General features: G+C 50.0%; 1 protein-coding gene and 1 non-coding gene across 5 annotated transcripts in view; both read left to right on the top strand.

Annotated features, from left to right (window-relative positions):
• The window catches only part of DAZL (deleted in azoospermia like), a 510616-nt gene that overhangs the window by 101936 nt on the left and 381469 nt on the right, over positions 1 to 27211 (top strand). The gene's annotated exons all lie outside the window — the stretch shown is intronic.
• On the top strand, positions 24506 to 24624 carry LOC134929737 (5S ribosomal RNA). Its single transcript, XR_010178629.1, has one exon. It is a non-coding gene; the product is annotated as a 5S ribosomal RNA (ribosomal RNA).

Here is a 27211-nt window from a genome sequence, read left to right as displayed (position 1 = left end):
ACAACATCACGGCAGTCGCCCATGTAAATCGACAGGGCGGCACGAGAAGCAGGACGGCGATGGCAGAAGCCACAAGGATTCTCCGATGGGCGGAAAATCACGTGTTAGCACTGTCAGCAGTGTTCATTCCGGGAGTGGACAACTGGGAAGCAGACTTCCTCAGCAGGCACGACCTCCACCCGGGAGAGTGGGGACTTCATCCAGAAGTCTTTCAAATGATTGTAAACCGGTGGGAAAAACCACAGGTGGACATGATGGCGTCCCGCCTAAACAAAAAGCTAGAAAAATATTGCGCCAGGTCAAGAGACCCGCAGGCGATAGCTGTTGACGCTCTGGTAACACCGTGGGTGTGCCGATCGGTTTATGTGTTCCCTCCTCTTCCTCTCATACCAAAGGTACTGAGGATAATAAGGAGAAGAGGAGTAAGAACTATACTCATTGTTCCGGATTGGCCAAAAAGAGCGTGGTATCCGGAACTTCAAGAAATGATGTCAGAGGACCCATGGCCTCTACCGCTCAGACAGGACCTGCTGCAGCAGGGGCCCTGTCTGTTCCAAGACTTACCGCGGCTGCGTTTGACGGCATGGCGGTTGAACACCGGATCCTGAAGGAAAAGGGCATTCCGGAGGAAGTCATTCCTACGCTGATAAAAGCTAGGAAAGAAGTAGCCGCGAACCATTATCACCGCATATGGCGAAAATATGTTGCGTGGTGTGAGGCCAGGAAGGCCCCAACTGAAGAATTTCAGCTGGGCCGGTTCCTGCACTTCCTACAGTCAGGGGTGACTATGGGCCTTAAATTGGGTTCCATTAAGGTCCAGATTTCGGCTTTATCGCTTTTCTTCCAGAGAGAATTGGCTTCACTGCCTGAAGTTCAGACTTTTGTTAAGGGAGTGCTGCATATTCAGCCCCCTTTTGTGCCTCCAGTGGCACCTTGGGATCTCAACGTGGTGTTGGATTTCCTAAAGTCACATTGGTTTGAGCCACTGAAAACCGTGGATTTAAAATATCTCACGTGGAAAGTGGTCATGTTGTTGGCCTTGGCTTCGGCCAGGCGTGTTTCAGAATTGGCGGCTTTGTCATGTAAAAGCCCTTATCTGATTTTCCATATGGATAGGGCAGAATTGAGGACTCGTCCCCAGTTTCTCCCCAAAGTGGTATCAGCTTTTCATCTGAACCAACCGATCGTGGTGCCTGCGGCTACAAATGACTTGGAGGCTTCCAAGTTGTTGGATGTAGTCAGGGCCCTAAAAATTTATGTTTCCAGGACAGCTGGTGTCAGAAAGACTGACTCGTTCTTTATCCTGTATGCGCCCAACAAGTTGGGTGCACCTGCTTCTAAGCAGACTATTGCTCGCTGGATCTGTAGTACGATTCAGCTTGCACATTCTGCGGCTGGACTGCCGCATCCTAAATCAGTAAAAGCCCATTCCACGAGGAAAGTGGGCTCTTCTTGGGCGGCTGCCCGAGGGGTCTCGGCTCTTCAACTTTGCCGAGCTGCTACTTGGTCAGGGGCAAACACGTTTGCTAAATTCTACAAATTTGATACCCTGGCTGAGGAGGACCTTGAGTTCTCTCATTCGGTGCTGCAGAGTCATCCGCACTCTCCCGCCCGTTTGGGAGCTTTGGTATAATCCCCATGGTACTTACGGAGTCCCCAGCATCCACTTAGGACGTTAGAGAAAATAAGAATTTACTCACCGGTAATTCTATTTCTCATAGTCCGTAGTGGATGCTGTGCGCCCATCCCAAGTGCGGATTGTCTGCAAAACTTGTATATAGTTATTGCTTAACTAAAGGGTTATTGTTGAGCTATCTGTTGAGAGGCTCAGTTGTTATCATGCTGTTAACTGGGTATTGTATCACGAGTTATACGGTGTGATTGGTGTGGCTGGTATGAGTCTTAACCGGGATTCAAAATCCTTCCTAATTGTGTCAACTCTTCCGGGCACAGTATCCTAACTGAGGTCTGGAGGAGGGTCTTAGTGGGAGGAGCCAGTGCACACCAGTAGTCTAAAGCTTTCTTTGTAGTTGTGCCCAGTCTCCTGCGGAGCCGCTAATCCCCATGGTCCTTACGGAGTCCCCAGCATCCACTACGGACTATGAGAAATAGAATTACCGGTGAGTAAATTCTTATTTCTCTGATGTCCTAGTGGATGCTGGGAACTCCGAAAGGACCATGGGGAATAGCGGCTCCGCAGGAGACTGGGCACATCTAAAGAAAGCTTTAGGTCACCTGGTGTGCACTGGCTCCTCCCACTATGACCCTCCTCCAAGCCTCAGTTAGATTTTGTGCCCGGCCGAGGTTGGATGCACACTAGGGGCTCTCCTGAGCCCTTAGAAAGAAAGTATAGATTTAGGTTTTTTATTTTCAGTGAGACCTGCTGGCAACAGGCTCACTGCAGCGAGGGACTAAGGGGAGAAGAAGCGAACTCGCCTGCTTGCAGCCGGATTGGGCTTCTTAGGCTACTGGACACCATTAGCTCCAGAGGGATCGACCGCAGGCTCAGTCCTTGGTGTTCGGTCCCGGAGCCGCGCCGCCGTCCCCCTTACAGAGCCAGAAGCAAGAAGAGGTCCGGAAAATCGGCGGCAGAAGACATCAGTCTTCACCAAGGTAGCGCACAGCACTGCAGCTGTGCGCCATTGCTCCTCATACACACTTCACACTCCGGTCACTGAGGGTGCAGGGCGCTTGGGGGGGGCGCCCTGAGCAGCAATAAAAACACCTTGGCTGGCAAAAATACCACAATATATAGCCCCAGAGGCTATATATGTGGTAAATACCCCTGCCAGAATCCAGAAAAAAGCGGGAGAAAAGTCCGCGAAAAAGGGGCAGAGCTATCTCCCTCAGACACACTGGCGCCATTTTCTCTTCACAGTGCAGCTGGAAGAAAGCTCCCCAGGCTCTCCCCTGTAGTTTTCAGGCTCATAGGGTTAAAAAGAGAGGGGGGGCACTAAATTTAGGCGCAATATTATATATACAAGCAGCTATTGGGGAAATTTCACTCAGTTATAGTGTTAATCCCCACATTATATAGCGTTCTGGTGTGTGCTGGCATACTCTCTCTCTGTCTCCCCAAAGGGCTTTGTGGGGTCCTGTCCTCAGAGCATTCCCTGTGTGTGTGCGGTGTGTCGGTACGGCTGTGTCGACATGTTTACTGAGGAGGCTTATATGGTGACGGAGCAGATGCCGATAAATGTGATGTAGCCCCCTGTGGGGCCGACACCAGAGTGGATGGTTAGGTGAAAGGTATTAACCGACAGTTTCAACTCCTTACATAGACTTGATCCCGGCAATAAAAAATGTGTTACACATTTCTGACATTAACCCTCTAAAAATGGGTTTTTATGTTGGGGAGAAAAAGCAGGCAGTGTTTTGTTCCCCCATCAGATGAATGAATGAAGTGTATGAAAAGCGTGGGTTCCCCCCTATAAGAAACTGGTAATTTCTAAAAAGTTACTGATGGCGTTCCCTTTCCCGCCAGAGGATAAGTTACGCTGGGAGATATCCCCTAGGGTGGATAAGGCGCTCACACGGTTGTCAAAAAAGGTGGCACTGCCGTTTTAGGATACGGCCACTTTGATGGTACCTGTTGATAAAAAGCAGGAGGCTATCCTGAAGTCTGTATTTATATTTACACACTCAGGTACTAGACTGAGACCTGCAGATCGTGTGCTGCAGCGTGGTCGGTGACTGTCAAACATGAGAACATATTAAAGACGTCGTCTTATATATGAGGGATGCACAGAGGGATCTTTTGCCGGCTGGCATCCAAAATGAATGTAATGTCCATTCTTTTTTTTTTAAACAGTTTATTCATTTACACCACGAGAGACTGAAAGATCTACGATACACATTACAGAATCAATTGCAGAATAAAATATGAATGACAGTCTACATGGAGTTGGTTTTTTCAAATAATTTTGTGCATATTGAAACAGGAAAACAAGAATTTCTCCCGGTACGGGGAGGATATACATGGAAAAAGCAGGAACATCGGGGAATAATGAAAGAGGGGGAGGGGGGTATGGGGGGGGGGGGGGGGAAACAAAGAAAGAGGGAGAGAAAAGGGATAACAGAACCGTTCCATGCCACATTAGGAGCAAAATATCTGATATATTCATGGAGAGTGTATACGCTAAACACAGTATAGGCATACCTGCAGGTTATGTAACATTACATATCCAATAGAGACCTGGCAGGGCAAGACGGCGCCCGGAGGGAGGGCCCAGGTGCAACCTGGTCAGCGTCCTGGCAAGCGGGTCAGAAGAATGGTCCAGACCTCATGATGGGGGAGACATCGCGACTAACCAGGGACCCCAAACTAGCTCAAATTTGTGGGGACAGTCATGCAGATAATAAGTGATCTTTTTCATATTAGCTACGAACCAGATATAGTTGTTCAGAGCTGGTATAGTGGGAGGGGCAGTGGTTTTCCAATTTTCTCTGACGTCCTAAGTGGATGCTGGGGACTCCGTCAGGACCATGGGGATTAGCGGCTCCGCAGGAGACAGGGCACAAAAGTAAAAGCTTTAGGATCAGGTGGTGTGCACTGGCTCCTCCCCCTATGACCCTCCTCCAAGCCTCAGTTAGATTTTTGTGCCCGGCCGAGAAGGGTGCAATCTAGGTGGCTCTCCTAAAGAGCTGCAGTGCTTAGAGTAAAAGTTTGTTAGGTTTTTTATTTTCAGTGAGTCCTGCTGGCAACAGGCTCACTGCTACGAGGGACTTAGGGGAGAGAAGTGAACTCACCTGCGTGCAGGATGGATTGGCTTCTTAGGCTACTGGACACCATTAGCTCCAGAGGGAGTCGGAACACAGGTCTCACCCTGGGGTTCGTCCAGGAGCCGCGCCGCCGACCCCCCTTGCAGATGCCGAAAAGTGAAGAGGTCCAGAAACGGCGGCAGAAGACTCTTCAGTCTTCATAAGGTAGCGCACAGCACTGCAGCTGTGCGCCATTGTTGTCAGCACACTTCATAGCAGCGGTCACTGAGGGTGCAGGGCGCTGGGGGGGGGCGCCCTGGGCAGCAATGATAGTACCTTATTCTGGCTAAAAATACATCACATATAGCCCCTGGGGGCTATATGGATGTATTTAACCCCTGCCAGGTCTCAGAAAAACGGGAGAAGAAGCCCGCCGAAAAGGGGGCGGGGCCTATTCTCCTCAGCACACAGCGCCATTTTCCCTCACAGAAATGCTGGTGGGAAGGCTCCCAGGCTCTCCCCTGCACTGCACTACAGAAACAGGGTTAAAACAGAGAGGGGGGGCACTTATTTGGCGATATGTATATATATATATATTAAAATGCTATAAGGGAAAAACACTTATATAAAGGTTGTCCCTGTATAATTATAGCGTTTTTGGTGTGTGCTGGCAAACTCTCCCTCTGTCTCCCCAAAGGGCTAGTGGGGTCCTGTCCTCTATCAGAGCATTCCCTGTGTGTGTGCTGTGTCGGTACGTGTGTGTCGACATGTATGAGGACGATGTTGGTGAGGAGGCGGAGCAATTGCCTGAAATGGTGATGTCACTCTCTAGAATGGATGGCTTATTTAAGGAATTACGTGATAATGTCAACACGCTGCAAGGTCGGTTGACGACATGAGACGGCCGGCAAACAAATTAATACCTGTCCAGGCGTCTCAAACACCGTCAGGGGCTGTAAAACGCTCATTTACCTCAGTCGGTCGACACAGACACGGACACTGACTCCAGTGTCGACGGTGAAGAAACAAACGTATTTTCCTTTAGGGCCACACGTTACATGTTAAGGGCAATGAAGGAGGTGTTACATATTTCTGATACTACAAGTACCACAAGAAGGGTATTATGTGGGGTGTGAAAAAACTACCTGTAGTTTTTCCTGAATCAGATAAATTAAATGAAGTGTGTGATGATGCGTGGGTTTCCCCCGATAGAAAATTATTGGCGGTATACCCTTTCCCGCCAGAAGTTAGGGCGCGTTGGGAAACACCCTTTAGGGTGGATAAGGCGCTCACACGCTTATCAAAACAAGTGGCGGTACCGTCTCCAGATAGGGCCGCCCTCAAGGAGCCAGCTGAGAGGCTGGAAAATATCCTAAAAAGGTATATACACACATACTGGTGTTATACTGCGACCAGCGATCGCCTCAGCCTGGATGTGCAGCGCTGGGGTGGCTTGGTCGGATTCCCTGACTGAAAATATTGATACCCTTGACAGGGACAGTATTTTATTGACTATAGAGCATTTAAAGGATGCATTTCTATATATGCGAGATGCACAGAGGGATATTTGCACTCTGGCATCAAGAGTAAGTGCGATGTCCATATCTGCCAGAAGATGTTATGGACACGACAGTGGTCAGGTGATGCAGATTCCAAACGGCACATGGAAGTATTGCCGTATAAAGGGGAGGAGTTATTTGGGGTCGGTCCATCGGACCTGGTGGCCTCGGCAACAGCTGGAAAATCCACCTTTTTTTACCCCAAATCACATCTCAGCAGAAAAAGACACCGTCTTTTCAGCCTCAGTCCTTTCGTCCCCATAAGGGCAAGCGGGCAAAAGGCCAGTCATATCTGCCCAGGGATAGAGGAAAGGGAAGAAGACTGCAGCAGGCAGCCCATTCCCAGGAACAGAAGCCCTCCACAGCTTCTGCCAAGTCCTCAGCATGCGCTGGGGCCGTACAAGCGGACTCAAGTGCGGTGGGGGGTCGTCTCAAGAGTTTCAGCGCATAGTGGGCTCACTCGCAAGTGGACCCCTGGATCCTACAAGTAGTATCCCAGGGGTACAGACTGGAAATTCGAGACGTCTCCCCCTCGCAGGCTCCTGATGTCTGCTTTACCAACGTCTTCCTCCGACAGGGAGGCAGTATTGGAAACAATTCACAAGCTGTATTCCCAGCAGGTGATAATCAAAGTACCCCTCCTACAACAAGGAAAGGGGTATTATTCCACACTATATTGTGGTACTGAAGCCAGACGGCTCGGTGAGACCTATTCTAAATCTGAAATCTTTGAACACTTACATACAAAGGTTCAAATCAAGATGGAGTCACTCAGAGCAGTGATAGCGAACCAGGAAGAAGGGGACTATATGGTGTCCCTGGACATCAAGGATGCTTACCTCCATGTCCCAAATTGCCCTTCTCACCAAGGGTACCTCAGGTTCGTGGTACGGAACTGTCACTATCAGTTTCAGACGCTGCCGTTTGGATTGTCCACGGCACCCCGGGTCTTTACCAAAGTAATGGCCGAAATGATGATTCTTCTTCAAAGAAAAGGCGTCTTAATTATCCCTTACTTGGACGATCTCCTGATAAGGGCAAGGTCCAGAGAACAGTTGGAAGTCGGAGTAGCACTATCTCAAGTAGTTCTACGACAGCACGGGTGGATTCTAAATATCCAAAATCGCAGCCGTTTCCGACGACACATCTGCTGTTCCTAGGGATGGTTCTGGACACAGTCCAGAAAAAGGTGTTTCTCCCGGAGGAGAAAGCCAGGGAGTTATCCGAGCTAGTCAGGAACCTCCTAAAACGAGGAAAAGTGTCAGTGCATCATTGCACAAGAGTCCTGGGAAAAATGGTGGCTTATTACGAAGCGACTCCATTCGGCAGATTCCACGCAAGAACTTTTCAGTGGGATCTGCTGGACAAATGGTCCGGATCGCATTTTCAGATGCATCAGCGGATAACCCTATCTCCAAGGACAAGGGTGTGTCTCCTGTGGTGGTTACAGAGTGCTCATCTTCTAGAGGGCCGCAGATTCGGCATTCAGGATTGGATGCTGGTGACCACGGAGGCCAGCCTGAGAGGCTGGGGAGCAGTCACACAGGGAAAAAATTTCCAGGGAGTGTGATCAAGTCTGGAGATTTTTCTCCACATAAATATACTGGAGCTAAGGGCAATTTACAATGCTCTAAGCTTAGCAAGACCTCTGCTTCAAGGTCAGCCGGTATTGATCCAGTGGGACAACATCACGGCAGTCGCCCACGTAAACAGACAGGGCGGCACAAGAAGCAGGAGGGCAATGGCAGAAACTGCAAGGATTTTTCGCTGGGCGGAAAATCATGTGATAGCACTGTCAGCAGTGTTCATTCCGGGAGTGGACAACTGGGAAGCAGACTTCCTCAGCAGGCACAACCTCCACCCGGGAGAGTGGGAACTTCATCGGGAAGTCTTCCACATGATTGTGAACCGTTGGAAAAGACCAAAGGTGGACATGATGGCGTCCCGCCTGAACAAAAAACTGGACAAGTATTGCGCCAGGTCAAAAGACCCTCAGGCAATAGCTGTGGACGTTCTGGTAACACCGTGGGTGTACCAGTCGGTGTATGTCTTCCCTCCTCTGCTTCTCATACCCAAGGTATTGAGAATTATAAGACGTAGAGGAGGAAGAACTATACTCGTGGCTCCGGATTGGCCAAGAAGGACTTGGTACCCGGAACTTCAAGAGATGCTCACAGAGGACTCATGGCCTCTGCCGCTAAGAAGGGACTTGCTTCAGCAAGTACCATGTCTGTTCCAAGACTTACCGCGGCTGCGTTTGACGGCATGGCGGTTGAACGCCGGATCCTAAGGGGAAGAGGTCATTCCTACCCTGGTCAAAGCCAGGAAGGAGGTGACTGCACAACATTATCACCACATGTGGCGAAAATATGTTGCGTGGTGTGAGGCCAGGAAGGCCCCATGAAGAAATTTCAACTCGGTCGTTTCCTGCATTTCCTGCAAACAGGAGTGTCTATGGGCCTCAAATTGGGGTCCATTAAGGTTCAAATTTCGGCCCTGTCTATTTTCTTCCAGAAAGAATTGGCTTCAGTTCCTGAAGTCCAGAAGTTTGTCAAGGGAGTACTGCATATACAACCCCCTTTTGTGCCTCCAGTGGCACTGTGGGATCTCAACGTAGTTCTGGGATTCCTAAAATCACATTGGTTTAAACCGCTCAAATCTGTGGATTTGAAATATCTCACAGGGAAAGTGACCATGCTGTTGGCCCTGGCCTCGGCCAGGCGAGTGTCAGAATTGGCGGCGTTTGTCTCAAAAAAGCCCATATCTGATTGTCCATTCGGACAGGGCAGAGCTGCGGACTCATCCCCAGTTTCTCCCTAAGGTGGTGTCAGTGTTTCACCCGAACCAGCTTATTGTGGTACCTGTGGCTACTAGGGACTTGGAGGACTCCAAGTTGCTAGATGTTGTCAGGGCCCTGAAAATATAGTTTCCAGGACGGCTGGAGTCAGGAAAACTGACTTGCTGTTATCCTGTATGCACCCAACAAACTGGGTGCTCTTGCTTCTAAGCAGACGATTGCTAGTTGGATGTGTAGTACAATTCAGCTTGCACATTCTGTGGCAGGCCTGCCACAGCCAAAATATGTAAATGCCCATTCCACAAGGAAGGTGGGCTCATCTTGGGCGGCTGCCCGAGGGGTCTCGGCTTTACAACTTTGCCGAGCTGATACTTGGTCAGGGGCACACCCTGACTGAGGAGGACCTGGAGTTCTCTCATTCGGTGCTGCAGAGTCATCCGCACTCTCCCGCCCGTTTGGGAGCTTTGGTATAATCCCCATGGTCCTGACGGAGTCCCCAGCATCCACTTAGGACGTCAGAGAAAATAAGAATTAACTTACCGATAATTCTATTTCTCGTAGTCCGTAGTGGATGCTGGGCGCCCATCCCAAGTGCGGATTGTCTGCAATACTTGTACATAGTTATTGTTACAAAAATCGGGTTATTATTGTTGTGAGCCATCTTTTCAGAGGCTCCGCTGTTATGCTGTTAACTGGGTTCAGATCACAGGTTGTACAGTGTGATTGGTGTGGCTGGTATGAGTCTCTTACCCGGGATTCAAAATCCTTCCTTATTGTGTACGCTCGTCCGGGCACAGTATCCTAACTGAGGCTTGGAGGAGGGTCATAGGGGGAGGAGCCAGTGCACACCACCTGATCCTAAAGCTTTTACTTTTGTGCCCTGTCTCCTGCGGAGCCGCTAATCCCCATGGTCCTGACGGAGTCCCCAGCATCCACTACGGACTACGAGAAATAGAATTATCGGTAAGTAAATTCTTATTTTTAGCTATTAAAGATTTAGCCGCTACTAATATATGGGAGAATAGTTTATTCATTAGGGGATCAAGGTCTGGGTGTGGGCGGGCCAGTAGAAACATCCACGGGTCCAATGTGAGCCTAAGTCCAGATAAGGAGTTCAGTATGTCAAGTACTTTTTTCCAGTAGTTAACAATACGTGGGCAGGTCCACCAAATGTGGAGGAGAGTACCACGCTCACCGCAGCCCCGCCAGCATACCGGGGTGGCAGAAGGGAACATCCGAGATAGTTTGTCTGGGGTATAATACCACCGATAATACAATTTATAGGATGTCTCCTTGAGTCGGGTAGAGATAGAGCTTTTAGCGATGCCCTCTCGTACTTCTTCCCAACAGGCTTCGTCCGGAGGGGGACCCAGGTCCCTCTCCCACTCCCGTTCATGGCGGGTCTGCGGTCCAGAGGAGGCCCCTACCAACATGGTATATATCTGCGAGATCAGTCCTCTGCTTATGGGTTTTGCAAGGCATAGAGACTCAAAAGGAGTAAGGTCCCGTTGAGTGTCCACCTGAGGCAGGGAGAGGAGGAAATGACGAAGTTGAAAATATTCATAGAAGGGGGGGGGGGGACAGTGAGGGAAATTTGGATTTAATATCGTCTATTGACATCCAATGGCCTTGTAGGGATAGGTCGTGGGCCACAAGGATCCGAGCGTTAAACCAAGATGTGAACTTACGGGGAGGGATCCCTGCGGGGAAATCCGGGTTGTCCCATAGGGGTGCAAGAGGGGAGTGTGAAGAGGACAGATTATATTTCGTAAAAGATTTATGCCAGATAGATAGGTGAAATTTAAGGGAGGGGGAGGCGTTTCTAAGTGTCAGCAGATGTGGTTTGCCCAGGCCCCACAGCGAAGCCAGTGAGCGAATTCCCATGGAAAGCGCAGTAAGATCAACCCAGGCAATACAGCCGCGGGGTACAAATGAGGCCACTATTTGACTGAGATGGCCAGCCAGATAATAAAATTTGACATCGGGAAATCCTCGACCCCCCTCGGAGCGGGGGAGCCGGAGCACAGTGAAGGCTATCCGTGGAGGTTTGTCGTTCCAGACAAACTTCACAAATGAGGCCTGGGCATCCCTGAGGACCTTCTCCGGTACCCTCACAGGTAGAGTTTGGAAAAGGTAGAGAAGTTGTGGCATGACTGTCATCTTGAGGGCAATGATCCTACCCATCCAGGATATAATATATGTTCTCCATCTTGCCAAATCTGATTTGATCTTGGTCATTAACCGCGGGAAGTTTTCAGAGTACAGGGAATTATAATGAGAGGTAATATTAACACCCAGGTACTTAATCTTATTGGTCTGCCATCGAAGGTCATAGGAGGACCGCAGGGAGCGTTTGAGATCTCCTGGCACATGTAGTAACATGGCTTCAGACTTAGTAAAATTTATTTTATAGCCCGACAGGGAACCATATTCTTCTATAATCTGATATAGGGCAGGGAGGGAAGACTGCGGCTGAGTGAGAGATAGTAGTACATCGTCGGCGAAGAGTGAGATTTTAGACTCCTGTGAGCCCATCTGCACTCCCCGGACACTACCGGACTTTCTTATCATAGCCGCCAGTGGCTCAATGACCATGGCAAATACCAGGGGGGAGAGAGGACACCCCTGCCTAGTCCCATTGGCTAACGGGAAGGGGGGGGATAGTATTCCGTTGGTGAGGACTTTTGCTATTGGAGAGGAGTAGAGGGCAGAGACCCCAGTCAGAAATTCCGCCGATATCCCAAATGTCTGAAGAGTCTGAAATAAGAATGGCCAAGAGATACGGTCGAACTCCTTCTCGGCGTCGAGAGAGAGGATAATAGATGGGGTTTGCCTGCCATTCAACAAATGAATAATGTCGATCGCCTTTCTCGTATTGTCTCTGGCCTGGCGTCCTGGGATAAATCCCACCTGGTCATAATGTATCAGACCAGGAAGCACACCATTAAGGCGGGTAGCCAAGATTTTAGCGTAGATTTTGATGTCTAGGTTTAATAAGGATATCGGGCGATAGTTAGCGCAATTTCTCTGACGTCCTAGTGGATGCTGGGACTCCGTCAGGACCATGGGGAACAGTGGCTCCGCAGGAGACAGGGCACAAAATCCAAAAGTTTGACCACTAGGTGGTGTGTACTGGCTCCTCCCCCTATGACCCTCCTCCAAGCCTCAGTTAGGTTTTTGTGCCCGTCCGAGCAGGGTGCAATCTAGGTGGCTCTCCTAAAGAGCTGCTTAGAAAAAGTTTGTTAGGTTTTTTATTTTCAGTGAGTCCTGCTGGCAACAGGCTCACTGCAACGAGGGACTTAAGGGAGAAGAAGTGAACTCACCTGCGTGCAGGATGGATTTGCTTCTTAGGCTACTGGACACTAGCTCCAGAGGGACGATCACAGGTACAGCCTGGATGGGTCACTGGAGCCACGCCGCCGACCCCCTTGCAGATGCCGAATAGAGAAGAGGTCCAGAAACCGGCGGCAGAAGACGTCTCAGTCTTCATGAGGTAGCGCACAGCACTGCAGCTGTGCGCCATTGCTCTCCGCACACTTCACACCAGCGGTCACTGAGGGTGCAGGGCGCTGGGGGGGGCGCCCTGGGCAGCAATGTAATATACCTATTCTGGCTAAAATATATCACATATAGCCCCTGGGGCTATATGGATGTATTTAACCCCTGCCAGGTTCCAAAAAAACCGGGAGAAGAAGCCTGCCGAAAAGGGGGCGGGTCCTATTCTCCTCAGCACACAGCGCCATTTTCCTGCCCAGCTCCGCTGCGAGGAAGGCTCCCAGGACTCTCCCCTGCACTGCACTACAGAAACAGGGTAAAAACAGAGAGGGGGGGCACTTATTGGCGATATTTATAATATTTGAGCTGCTATAAAGGGAACACACTTATTAAGGTTGTCCCTATATATATTTATAGCGCTTGGGTGTGTGCTGGCAAACTCTCCCTCTGTCTCCCCAAAGGGCTAGTGGGGTCCTGTCTTCTATCAGAGCATTCCCTGTGTGTCTGCTGTGTCGGTACGTGTGTGTCGACATGTATGAGGACGATGTTGGCGTGGAGGCGGAGCAATTGCCTGTAATGGTGATGTCACCCCCTAGGGAGTCGACACCAGAATGGATGGCTTTGTTTATGGAATTACGGGATGGTGTCAGCACGCTACAAAAGTCGGTTGACGACATGAGACAGCCGGCAAACCAGTTAGTACCTGTCCAGGCGTCTCAGACACCGTCAGGGGCTGTAAAACGCCCTTTACCTCAGTCGGTCGACACAGACCCAGACCCAGACACTGACACTGAATCCAGTGTCGACGGTGAAGAAACAAACGTATTTTCCAGTAGGGCCACACGTTATATGATCACGGCAATGAAGGAGGCTTTGCATATCTCTGATACTGCAAGTACCACAAAAAGGGGTATTATGTGGGGTGTGAAAAAACTACCGATAGTTTTTCCTGAATCAGAGGAACTGAATGAAGTGTGTGATGAAGCGTGGGTTACCCCAGATAGAAAACTGCTAATTTCAAAGAAGTTATTGGCATTATACCCTTTCCCGCCAGAGGTTAGGGCGCGCTGGGAAACACCTCCTAGGGTGGATAAGGCGCTCACACGCTTATCAAAGCAAGTGGCGTTACCGTCTCCTGATACGGCCGCCCTCAAGGATCCAGCTGATAGGAGGCTGGAGAATACATTAAAAAGTATATACACACATACGGGTGTTATACTGAGACCAGCAATCGCCTCAGCCTGGATGTGCAGTGCTGGCGTGGCTTGGTCGGAGTCACTGTCTGAAAATATTGATACCCTGGAAGGGACAGTATTTTACTGACTATAGAGCAGTTAAAGGATGCATTTCTTTATATGCGAGATGCACAGAGAGATATTTGCACTCTGGCATCAAGAGTAAGTGCGATGTCCATATCTGCCAGACGAAGTTTATGGACGCGCCAGTGGTCAGGTGATTCCAAACGACATATGGAAGTATTGCCGTATAAGGGGGAGGAATTATTTGGGGTCGGTCTATCGGATCTGGTGGCCACGGCAACGGCCGGAAAATCCACCTTTTTACCCCAGGTCACCTCCCAGCAGAAAAAGCCGCAGTCCTTTCGTTCCTATAAGAACAAACGAGCAAAAGGACATTCCTATTTGCCCCGAGGCAAAGGAAAGGGTAAGAGACTGCAACAAGCAGCTCCTTCCCAGGAGCAGAAGCCCTCCCCGGCTTCTACAAAGGCGTCAGCATGACGCTGGGACCTTACAAGCAGACTCGGGCGGTGGGGGGTCGCCTCAAACATTTCAGCGCACAGTGGGCTCACTCGCAGGTGGACCCCTGGATCCTGCAGGTAGTATCTCAGGGTTACAGGTTGGAATTCGAGAAGTCCCCTCCTCGCCGTTTCCTAAAGTCTGCTTTGCCAACGTCTCCCTCCGACAGGGCGACGGTATTGGAGGCCATTCACAAGCTGTATTCTCAGCAGGTGATAGTCAAGGTACCCCTCCTACAACAGGGACAGGGGTATTACTCCACGCTATTTGTGGTACCGAAGCCGGACGGCTCGGTAAGACCGATTCTAAATCTAAAATCTCTGAACCTGTACATACAAAAATTCAAGTTCAAGATGGAGTCACTCAGAGCAGTGATAGCGAATCTGGAAGAAGGGGATTTTATGGTGTCCTTGGACATCAAGGATGCTTACCTTCATGTTTCAATTTGTCCTTCACACCAAGGGTACCTCAGGTTCGTGGTCCAAAACTGTCATTATCAGTTTCAGACGCTGCCGTTTGGATTGTCCACGGCACCCCGGGTCTTTACCAAGGTAATGGCCGAAATGATGATCCTTCTTCGAAGAGGTCGGAGTAGCACTAACCCAAGTAGTGCTCCAACAACACGGGTGGATTCTGAATTTTCCAAAATCCCAACTGATCCCGACGACACGTCTGTTGTTCCTAGGGATGATTCTGGACACTGTTCAGAAAAAGGTATTTCTTCCGGAGGAGAAAGCCAGGGAGTTATCCGATCTAGTCAGGAACCTCCTAAAACCAGGAAAAGTATCTGTGCATCAATGCACAAGAGTCCTGGGAAAAATGGTAGCTTCTTACGAAGCGATTCCATTCGGCAGATTCCATGCACGAACTTTTCAGTGGGATCTGCTGGACAAATGGTCCGGATCGCATCTGCAGATGCATCAGCGGATAAAATTGTCCACAAGGACAAGTGTCTCTGCTATGGTGGTTGCAGAGTGCTCATCTGTTAGAGGGCCGCAGATTCGGCATACAGAACTGGGTCCTAGTGACCACGGATGCCAGCCTGAGAGGCTGAGGAGCGGTCACACAGGGAAGAAACTTCCAGGGCGTGTGGTCAAGCCTGGAGACGTCTCTTCACATAAATATACTGGAGCTAAGAGCAATCTACAATGCTCTAAGCCTGGCAAAACCTCTGCTTCAGGGTCAGCCGGTGTTGATTCAGTCGGACAACATCACGGCAGTCGCCCACGTAAACAGACAGGGCGGCACAAGAAGCAGGAGGGCAATGGCAGAAGCTGCAAGGATTCTCCGCTGGGCAGAAAATCATGTGTTAGCACTGTCAGCTGTGTTCATCCCGGGAGTGGACAACTGGGAAGCAGACTTCCTCAGCAGACACGATCTGCACCCGGGAGAGTGGGGACTTCATCCAGAAGTCTTCCACATGATTGTGGTCCATTGGGAAAAACCAATGGTGGACATGATGGCGTCCCGCCTCAACAAAAAACTGGACAGGTATTGCGCCAGGTCAAGAGACCCTCAGGCAATAGCTGTAGACGCTCTGGTAACACCATGGGTGTACCAGTCAGTGTATGTGTTTCCTCCTCTGCCTCTCATACCAAAAGTACTGAGAATTATACGGCAAAGGGGAGTAAGAATCCCTACCCTGGTAAAAGCCAGGAAGGAGGTGACTGCACAACATTATCACCGCATTTGGAGAAAATATGTTGCGTGGTGTGAGGCCAGGAAAGCCCCGACGGAGGAATTTCAACTGGGTCGATTCCTACATTTCCTGCAAACAGGATTGTCTATGGGCCTCAAATTAGGGTCCATTAAGGTTCAAATTTCGGCCCTGTCGATTTTCTTCCAGAAAGAATTGGCTTCAGTTCCTGAAGTCCAGACTTTTGTAAAAGGAGTACTACATATACAGCCCCCGGTTGTGCCCCCAGTGGCACCGTGGGATCTTAATGTAGTTTTGGATTTTCTCAAATCCCATTGGTTTGAGCCACTCAAATCGGTGGATTTGAAATATCTTACATGGAAAGTAACCATGCTACTGGCCCTGGCTTCAGCCAGGAGAGTGTCAGAATTGGCGGCTTTATCGTATAAAAGCCCATATCTGATTTTCCATTCGGACAGGGCAGAACTGCGGACGCGTCCTCACTTTCTGCCTACGGTGGTTTCAGCGTTTCACCTGAACCAGCCTATTGTGGTGCCTGCGGCTACTAGCGATTTGGAGGATTCCAAGTTGCTGGACGTTGTCAGAGCATTGAAAATATATATTTCAAGGACGGCTGGAGTCAGAAAATCTGACTCGCTGTTTATACTGTATGCACCCAACAAGCTGGGTGCTCCTGCTTCTAAGCAGACGATTGCTCGTTGGATTTGTAGCACAATTCAACTTGCACATTCTGTGGCAGGCCTGCCACAGCCTAAATCTGTCAAGGCCCATTCCACAAGGAAGGTGGGCTCATCTTGGGCGGCTGCCCGAGGGGTCTCGGCATTACAACTCTGCCGAGCAGCTACGTGGTCAGGGGAGAACACGTTTGTAAAATTCTACAAATTTGATACCCTGGCTAAGGAGGACCTGGAGTTCTCTCATTCGGTGCTGCAGAGTCATCCGCACTCTCCCGCCCGTTTGGGAGCTTTGGTATAATCCCCATGGTCCTGACGGAGTCCCAGCATCCACTAGGACGTCAGAGAAAATAAGATTTTACTTACCGATAAATCTATTTCTCGTAGTCCGTAGTGGATGCTGGGCGCCCATCCCAAGTGCGGATTGTCTGCAATACTTGTACATAGTTATTGTTACAAAAAAATCGGGTTGTTATTGTTGTGAGCCGTCTGTTCAGAGGCTCCTAAGTTTGTCATACTGTTAACTGGGTTCAGATCACAAGTTGTACGGTGTGATTGGTGTGGCTGGTATGAGTCTTACCCGGGATTCAAAATCCTTCCTTATTGTGTACGCTCGTCCGGGCACAGTATCCTAACTGAGGCTTGGAGGAGGGTCATAGGGGGAGGAGCCAGTACACACCACCTAGTGGTCAAACTTTTGGATTTTGTGCCCTGTCTCCTGCGGAGCCGCTGTTCCCCATGGTCCTGACGGAGTCCCAGCATCCACTACGGACTACGAGAAATAGATTTATCGGTAAGTAAAATCTTATTTTCGTGGGTCTCTACCCTCTTTGTGAATGACGATGACTCTAGCCTCCAACATACTACTTGGGAAAGGGGTGCCATGTAGTACTGCGTTGAACAATACTCTGAGATGAGGGACCAACAAGGGGGCAAATTTTTTATAGTAAGAGGCTGAGAAGCCATCAGGGCCCGGGGCTTTAGAGGATTTTAGAGTTCTTAGGACGGCAGTTATTTCTTCCTCTGTGATCTCTATTCAGCTCCGCAGAGTCGGTGTCAGATAGTCGAGGGAGATCGGCTTGGCGTAAGAATTCTGAGATTAAAGCGTTAGGGGGACTGGGATTCGGAGCAGAGGGGTTTAAATTATAGTTTTTTGTAATAGTCTCGGAACACCTTGTTTATACTCCCCGGGTCATACGTGACTTCACCAGATTCGGTATGCACCGCTAGGATATTATTTCGTGATCGTTGTGCTCTAAGGCGGGAAGCCAGGATTCTATCGGCCTTGTCGCCTTTCTCATAGAAGGTCTGGTTAAGTCTCTGAAGAGTATTTGCCGTACGTTCCGATAGAGAGAGTGACAGTGCATTTCTAGCTTCTAACAGGGTCTCTAGATTAGTCTGGGTAGGAGAGAGTTTATGTTGGCGCTCAAGAGCTTGGAGTTTAGTTGAGAGGGAAAGGAAGCTAAGCTCCCGGGACTTTTTAAATCTAGCCGCCTGGCTAATCAGATGACCACGTAGCACGGCTTTATGCGCTTCCCATAGAGTGGTTGGAGAAGTTTCAGGGAGGTCATTGAGTAGAAAGTAGTCAGCAATGCAGTCTCTAATCTGGCTGGTGGTCTCCTGGCTATGCAGTATGGAATCGTTCAAACGCCAGGAAACGGGAGGAGGGCGTGGTGCGATGGATTGGAGGTCGGCAGTGATCGGGCAATGGTCAGACCAAATCATAAGGGAGAATGCTAGCAGATTTCAGTTTAGAGGACAGGTCTCGACTGAGTAGGATCATGTCAATTCTAGAGTAGGACTTGTGTACAGAGGAAAAGAAGGTGTAGTCTCTGGTCAGTGGTTCAGATAGCCTAAAAGAGTCGAATAGTAAATGGAGTTTCAGTAGATCTAGCAGAGCAAGAGATGCCGAGGTCGGGCGGGGACGGTCAGAAGACCGAGAGAGAGGGGGGGAGGTCCTATCTATGGAGGCATCCAGCACCTCATTAAAATCTCCCGCCACAATGACCTCTCCTCTGCCAAGTCTAGTCAAATGTGCACTCAGCTTCCCAAAGAATGTAGCTTGATTTTGATTTGGGCGTAGACATTAACTAGGGTACATAATCTATCATTTAGTTTCCCAACAAGAATAAGCCATCTACCTGATTTATCTGCATGACTTTCCAACAATTCAAACGTAAGGTGGGCAGCTATCAGAGTGGAGACCCCCCTTTTCTTGCGTGTAGCATCACACGCATGAAATGTAAGGGGGTAGGCTTTGGATTTTAAATCAGGGTGAAGGGATTTCTTAAAGTGGGTTTCCTGTAGGAATACCAAGTCACCCTTAGCCTGTTTAAGAGATAGGAATAGCTTGGTACGTTTGTTGGGGCTGTTCAAACCTTTGACGTTGTGCGAATAGACTTTAAGAGCCATGGGCAGTCAGGCCTTGTACCGCTTCATCACCTCCCTCCGGACACCGCAGCCCTATGAAAAACCAGAACAAAAAGATTGTGAGTATATATGACACTTGGCAGACAGCTTTACACGAACGGACAAGAAAAGGATAAGAACATGAAAGCAGAAACAGAGACAGGGGGAGCGAAACGTGGGAGAGATAGGGAAAAGGGGAAGGTTGGAGACCAGAAGAAACTACATCTGGCCAAACGCGCCGGTCAGGGGAAAACCAAAGGGGGTCACTAAGTGACAACGACCGGACTAGGGTATAAGACCCAGATATGGGGACGCGGCCTGGTCGGGCCAGGTGCATCAGGGGTGACGGGCACACATCGTGGTGCCCCGAGTCTGGGAACTAATATTTAAGGAATATAGGAATAAGCAACTGTTCCCAATCCCCACCATCCTATAAAATATCTAGTAAAATAACAGTGGCAAACCAAACCTAAAACAAGTATTACCCTGAACGGGGGCTAACATTAACACACATTAATAAAATAGTAGTGGATATCCAAATCCGTAATCGGAGGATAGTATCCACTCTTGATATAACAAGAGCTACAATTCCCAGTACAAAGGGATACCCTCTCCCTTGGGGGAACTACAGCTCCATACTCACTTTGCACATCTAACTACAGGGGCAGAGGCTAAGCGCCTCGTTAGTTGTGCCAGGTGCTCGGGGAGCCGGGCCAGAGGTGGGGCTAGGACAGAAAAAAGATTGCATCATAACAAAAGAAGCACACGTGGAGGTAATATAACATGTAAATAAAGCTATATTTAGGCGGGTACGGCATCAAGTGTTGGGGTTAGCAGAGGCGGATTTTTGTGCCGAGGGCACTCGTGTCTAGTCGCGGTTCAGGGAGCGTCTCGGAGTGATATTCGCCTCCTCGGAAGGAGCCTCGTTCATCCGCTGCGGAGACTCAGACAAGGTTGGAGGCGGGGTAATGCCGAGATTGCGTAAAAGTCCTTTAGCTTCGGCTAGGTCCCTAGCCGAGTGGAGGCGATTATGGTGCCAAACAAGAATGCGAAAGGGGAAACCCCACCTATAGCGAATGCCGTTGTCCCGGAGGGCCAAGGTAATGGGTCGGAATTCCTTTCTTTTAAGTAGTGTGCTAGGAGCAATGTCCTGGAATATTTGGAGGGAGTGACCCAGGAAATCCAGCTTGGAAAGCTTTCTAGCCTCCCTAAGCCAGTCTTCTTTAGCCGAATAATAGTGGCAGCGCAGAATAACATCTCTGGGTTGGACTTGATCTTGGGAGCGAGGGCGGAGAGCCCTATGGGCCCTAACCAATAGAAACCGTTCTGGCGGGGTTGAGGGCGATAGGTGCATAAACAGTTTCTTGAGGTAGTCGTGAAGGGATGACATATCAACGTCTTCGGGGACCCCCCGGATGCGGAGATTGTTCCGGCGCGCCCGATTATCCTGGTCTTCCTGACGTTCCAGGAGTAGGTGCATTTCTTGTTTTAAGCCCTGTACATCATCGTCTACCCCCTGTTGGAAAGCGACCACTTCGTCCATTTTAGACTCCAAGTGATCCGTCCTGTCTCCAAGATCCGTAACGTCAGCTTTAAGAGAGGCAATGGCCGAGTGTACCTCCGCCTGTACTGCCTGCACAGATTTCCTCGTCTCCTTAATTTCGCGGAAAAGCAAATGGAGATCCTTTCGGGTCAATGGAGAATGGTCGGAGTCCTCTGAGTCCGAGACGTCGGGTTGCGAGGGAGTCTCCTGGCCTGGAGATTTAGCTTCTGAGTAGGCAAATTTCTTCAGGCTCTGGGTCACAGCTGCGCCATGTTGCTTTTTATTACCTCTTGTCATGATGGACATGTGTGCGTATAAGGCGGTGAGAGAGATCACTGCATCAATATATTAGTTAACTCCCGGTGGCAGGGATAGGACAGCGTTAATATTATGACATAGGCGGTCCCAAGACTCGGGGCAGATTCCAGTGGATCACATTATGAGAGAAGCAGGGGCTGACGTGGAGCCGAAATCAAATATTAGAGCTGCCAGTAGATGGAGCTCCAGCCTCAAATATCATAGGTGAAACAAGGCATAGGATTATTGATAGCGGAGGTCTTTGTATCATATAGATAACAGGTCCAAGGGGTCCCCCTTGTTCTTATTTTCTGCGGACCTGTTTGATCTGATCCCTCCTAGTGATAGGGTGGTGGGGAGCAATGAGATAGTTTTTGGGCGAGATGAGGCTCAGAAATGCACTCCCCGCACTGCCACAGGGGAGCATATTGGGAGCAGGGGATATGTTCCAGCAGTCAGAGCCCCCCAACCACGGTCCAGCCGATGACCAGGGTTCTCCAGCCCCACTTCCAGCCGCCGAGAACTCCAAATGTGTCTCTGGTCCTATGTCCAAAATGGCCGCCAGCAGCCAAGTGCACTGCTCCAGGCCGCCGTGAGGGAGTCTGTGGGGCTCGGAGTTATGAAGGGCAGACAAAGGGGATCTGCTTCCGACTTCAGTCACCCGGCGGGGGGGCCGGCCGCCGGCTTCCAGCAAGCCGCGGCTGTCGTCCCGGCAACCCCGGAGCTCCGTGCAGATGGCTGTTCGCGCCGGGTCTCTCACCTCGCCGGGTGGGGACGGGGCGCCTCCCGGCGCACACGGAGCCTACGGATGGGGTTACAAAGCGGAGAGCCGGTCCCGGTGAGGTATGGTTCTTACCGCCGGGTCATATACCATGCGTCCACCGCGGTCGGGATCCCAGCACTAATCTAGCCCCCGGCTTTTGTTCAGCAGGTAGGCCCCAACCCGCAAGGAGGCAGGAGGCCTCCTCCGGCTCCGGGACCCGTCTCACTAGGTGCAGGGGGCTAGAATAATAGGCAGGGGCCAGTTGGGCTTGGATATGGGCCAGCTAAAGGTCCAAAAAGGGATATATTCCACCCAAATATCAGGAGCTGAGCACAAGCACGTCTGTTCAGTTTGCTAGCCAGGCCACGCCCCCCTGTAATGTCCATTCTGTCAGGAGGGTATTAGAGACCTGTCACTGGACAGGTGATGCTGACTTTAAAAGGCGCATAGAGATTCTGCCTTATAAGGGTGAGGAATTATTTGGGGATGGTCTCTGGGACCTCGTATCCACAGCAACAGCTGGGAAGAAATATTTTTACCTCAGGTTTCCTCACAGACTAAGAAAGCACTGTATTATCAGGTACAGTCCTTTCGGCTTCAGAACAGCAAGCGGGTCAAAGGCGCTTCCTTTCTGTACAGAGACATGGGAAGAGGGAAAAAGCTGCACCAGTCAGCCTGTTCCCAGAATCAAAATTCTTCTCTCGCTTCCTCTGAGTCCACAGCATGACGCGGGGGCTCCACAGGTGTAGCCAGGTACGGTGGGGGGCCGTCTCAACAATTTCAGCGATCAGTGGGCTCGCTCACAGGTGGATCCCTGTTTCATTCAAGTAGTATTTCAGGGGTACAAGCTGGAATTCGAGTTGTCTCCCCCCCGCCGTTTCCTCAAATATGCCTTGCCGACAACTCCCTCAGGCAGGGAGGCTGCGCTAGAGGCAATTAATAAGCTGTATTCCCAGCAGGTAATACTCAAGGTGCCCCTACTTCAACAAGGACGGGGTTACTATTCCACACGGTTTGGGGTACCGAAACCGCATGGTTCGGTGTGACCCATTTTATATTTCTCCTTCATCCACTAGGGGCCACTGGAGTGTAGTTACAATGGGGAGATAGTAGGTGGTATTGGTAGCTGGCACTTTAAAAATTCTCACACTGTGGCTAGCTCCTCCCCTACTATCTCCCCTCCAAGCCAGTCTTAGTTAAGTGCCCGAGGTAGCTGGTTCACTTGGGTTTAGCTGAAGAATTTTCTTCTTTTTTCTTTATTATTTTATTTTTCTTACACACACTCACAGACTGGCAGCTCTGCCACTGCCAGTCTGCACCGTGGGAGCTGCCGGCGGGGTCCCATCGCAGCTGCGTGCGGCTAGGGATGGGCCCCGGCTGAGGGAGACACTGAGCTCTCCTGAGTTGGCGGACACCGCTGCGTGCGGCGCGTGTCGCGGCCACTCCATCCAGCAGAAGATTCCGGCAGCATGGCAGCGGTGAGTATCAAAAATGGTCGGACACCGCTGCGTGCGGCTTGTGTCGGGACCACCCCACCACAGAAGATTCCGGCTGGACGCCGCTGCGTGCGGCGTGTGTCGGGGCCGATCCACCAAGAACACAGTGGTGAGTGAAGTATACTTTATTTGTGGTGGCTATGTATGTTTTTAGAGCAATGCACTGTTTATTGTTGTACAACCCACTCCAGAAGGGCTCTCTGGGGCTGTAATGTACTTTATTGTATCCTTACCTGTCCTCCTCATGGAGAAACAGACAGGATGATTGGGGGAGGCTGAGTATGTGTTTATACAACCCTGACTGAAAAACGGGTGTGTGTCATTCTGATAACCCTCTGCTCCCCCAGCTCCCCGCACCCCCCGCACAGATCCCCACTCAGCGCGACTCACAGAGCCGGCACAGGGATCCCGCTCGAGCGCAAAGCAATGTTTAAATTTGGCGCCTTGTACGGAGGGGGCGGAGCTAAGTCCCGCTCTGTAGAGCGAGCTCAGCGCTCCCTGCTCCCAGGCGGCGACTCGCGCTCTGTTCAGCGCAACACTCCCCGGCGGCGGCTAGCAGATACAGGGCTCTACTAGCGCTGTATAGCGGGCTCAGCGCTCAGCGCTCCCCGGCGGTGACTCGCAGGCCCAGCGGAGGGTACAGCTCGCTTCCCGCTTAGTTTTGCAATAAGGCGCCATAGCCGGGGGGCGGAGCTAACTCCTGCTCTGTACAGCGGGCTCAGCATTCTCCGCTCCCCGGCCACTGTTATAGTGTAATAGGCATTTATGTGAGTTTAATGCACATGGTGCTGAGGAGAATGTGATATAGTCAGAGTGGCTCAGCACTAATCCAGTTATCCACTATATAGATTTTATCGCATAGCCCAGAGGAGTTTCACTCTGGCGGCCATTTCCTCCCTGCACAGACCTGGCTTCATATTTGCAGTGTCTCCTATAGCCCAGTGGGCTAATCTTGCATACTCAGAGACAAATACAAATAAAGTCCCAGGTATATTAACAGTTAACCCGCTTTACTCAGCGGGCTCCCAGGTCTCCCCGTCGCTAGGCAACAGCTCTGGGATTTGTAACTTTTCGATACTTCAGGCTGCTGAAATATAGATACATTCCTCCTGCAGTAGAGTCCTCTATACCCAGCATTTCCCTACTTGCAAATCAGGGAACCTGCTCTATTACAGTAGCTGGGACTCAGCTCAATAATAATTAAAAGGATCTACTGTGCAGTATTTATTTACCTACGGTGTGTGTGTATATATACATATATAGTTATGTTTGTGCATGTATATATATAGATATATATATTTAAGTGCGTGTAGGTATGTATATAGATAAATCCATAAAATACCAGATATAGGGGATAAAAGCCTACGGCCACACCACCCTGAACACGCCCGATCTCGTCTGATCTCGGAAACTAAGCAGGGTCAGGCCTGGTTAGTACTTGGATGGGAGACCGCCTGGGAATACCAGGTGCTGTAGGCTACTTCCGCAATGTTTTCTAATAACAACATCTTGCACATAACATTTTCCCCCATCTTTCTCACAGGCTGGTCACCATTTTGAAAAGCCAGCGGAACCTCAGAGAAACATCTGGTGCACCTTAATTAGCGGTACACTAAATACAGGGCGGGGTGTTGCCTTCCTTTTATTATTCCTTGTTGTCACTAGTTACTAATGCTATTTGTAATTGTGGAATGCGTGTAAGGCATCAGACAAATAGCGCTGCGGCTCAGTACGCTAGTAGCGGGTATCTGAACAGGGGTTTGAATCCAAACAAAACTTTAAGGAGAACTCCTATAGCCTAGGGCTAAGACTCCTGTCCCACAGCGCAGCGTTGCTGGTTCAGGTCTCCGCTGCTCCAGAAAGTTTATTTTAATCGTATCGGTCACTACACATTATAGTGCAGACCTTACGTAGGGCTCTGTTTATTTAACCCACCTTTTCTCCTTTCGTTTGTCTCTCCTGGGATAGTCGAAGAATTCCCTCTTAGGTGTGAAGTATGCGGCGGAGCCATCTGCTTCGCCCTCCACGCACCTGCACACCCCTGTTTGATCAATGATGCAGGTAATGTCACTATTAACCAGACAATAGCTCATCAGGTAAGCCCTTGGACTTTGGTTTCCAAGGTCACAGGATCAAATCACAGCGGGACCAAACACACCTTTCCAAAAAGAAACTTTGCTAACATTCCATGCATTACTGATGTCTGTTTTCTGTGGATCTGAACCAGTGTCTCAGAATATACAGGTACATAATACAGCAGTTCATCTGATACTGCAGGTAAAGGAGGAGGACACGTCAAGTCCATCAGGGTTCCACGCCATTGACGAAAATGACAGCGACTGGTTCAGTTTCGGATGAGCTGGGCAGGCTCCGGTAGGCGGCCGACAGACACCCGAATACACAATATCAGGTATCAAACAAGGTTTGTTTTCCTATCTTTTCCCCGCAGATGGCAGGAGATGGTATCAGAACCTCTCTAGGGTATACACCTCGGTGTATCGCCGGTCCATCAAGCCGCCGTTTTCCTGAGGCAACCTTGCTCAGGGATCCATCGACATATGCGGCAGCATGGTTCTACCGTATCCGGAGCAGGTAGGTTGGGGAACAATTGTCCTCTAGGTTACAGGATGCTTCGCATCAGGATCAATTGATACTTTGATACAGGTCAGAATCACGATTCTGCTTTATGTTCCTTGGAGGTCTCCATGTCTACAGACTCGGACCCTGCATCTTCGCTTGGGCTGTCTTAACCCGACGACCTCTGGGGCTGCGACAGTGACAAGTAAACATGAAATCCTACGGGGCAGATGGTTCTGGGGAAGGAACTTTCTGCAGGATTTCTTGAACCAATGGAGGTAGGTCCACTTTGATTTCTCCTACTACTGCCCCAGCTCCAAGACAGACCTTTACTGGTCTTCCCTTTAGATTTTTTCGTGCCCTTTCAGGTTTTTGACTCCACACGGGTGATATCTTCGTCGCCAGGGGTTCTCAGGGTAAAAAGGCTGAAGCAGAGGTTCAACATCCTCAGTCCAGTCTGATTTTATGTCATCCTATACACCCATTACACCTGCAGGGTCCCAGGGTAGGCGCAGGTCGATGGGAGAAGGCTTGGGCGGTTACAACCGTCTCAGGAGTCCCTCGGCATGGGTCGGCTGATTTACGATGACAAGAGAGTCATACTGCAGGCTGCGCTCCATAGGTTTCTAACCGCAAAGGGTGTTGATCCCTGTTTTTCACATATCATTTGAATTAGGACAGTTCTCAGGCCTTTGTTTTCTTTTCACGTTCCGAAGCCAAGTGGCTCGGACAGGCCTATTCTGGCCTTACAATCCTTTTAGTCTGTGATTGCTAGTTTAAACAAGAAAGGGAGTTTTACGTGTCCCTTGTCTTCAGAGATGCCTGTTTACTGATTTCCGTTGGACAGGCTTTTCTCAGATTCCCCCTTAACAGGATTCTCATTTTCACTGTAAGTCCTTTACTCTTCTCTCTTCCGCTCCCACAGAGTTTAGGAAGATAACAGAATAACTCTTTTTCAAGGGCAGTGGGTGACGTTGGTTCCCTAATGGGACAATTTACTGCTACTATCCCACTCTGTACATTAGGTGGCTTCTGAATATCCGGAGGATCCACGAGCTTCTGATTCGACACAGATCCAATTTATGCTCCGCATAGACGTTTCTCAACACGGTCCGTCAGAGGTTTTTTTCATTCCTCGGCACCAGAGACTCTATTTCTTCAGTCAAGTTGCGACGTAATGAGTGGTCGCCTCCATTCCTCTCGGAACGGGGGACAACAATCTTGTTTCCAGATCAAGCCACCAGGTCAGACTCCTGGGTGAGGGAACATGCCCCGGAGTTTTGTCAGCTGGTCCGCTGTGGGCGGAGATTTCGGATCGACCTCAGGGCGTTCTGACTGACTCTTTAACCCTTTATTATTCTCGGACGGCAGTAGCCGTGGAGGCCCTCAGGGCTCCGGGGAGTTTTCTGGTTATTCTATCCTGCCCCCTTTTCTATTTCTACTTCATGTTCAGTAACACAGGAGGGGATTATGCGTGCTAGTCCTCTCG

Source organism: Pseudophryne corroboree, chromosome 5 (genome assembly GCF_028390025.1).
Source record: "Pseudophryne corroboree isolate aPseCor3 chromosome 5, aPseCor3.hap2, whole genome shotgun sequence".
Taxonomy (NCBI): Eukaryota; Metazoa; Chordata; class Amphibia; order Anura; family Myobatrachidae; genus Pseudophryne; species Pseudophryne corroboree.
This window is presented reverse-complemented; position numbering and strand designations above follow the sequence as displayed.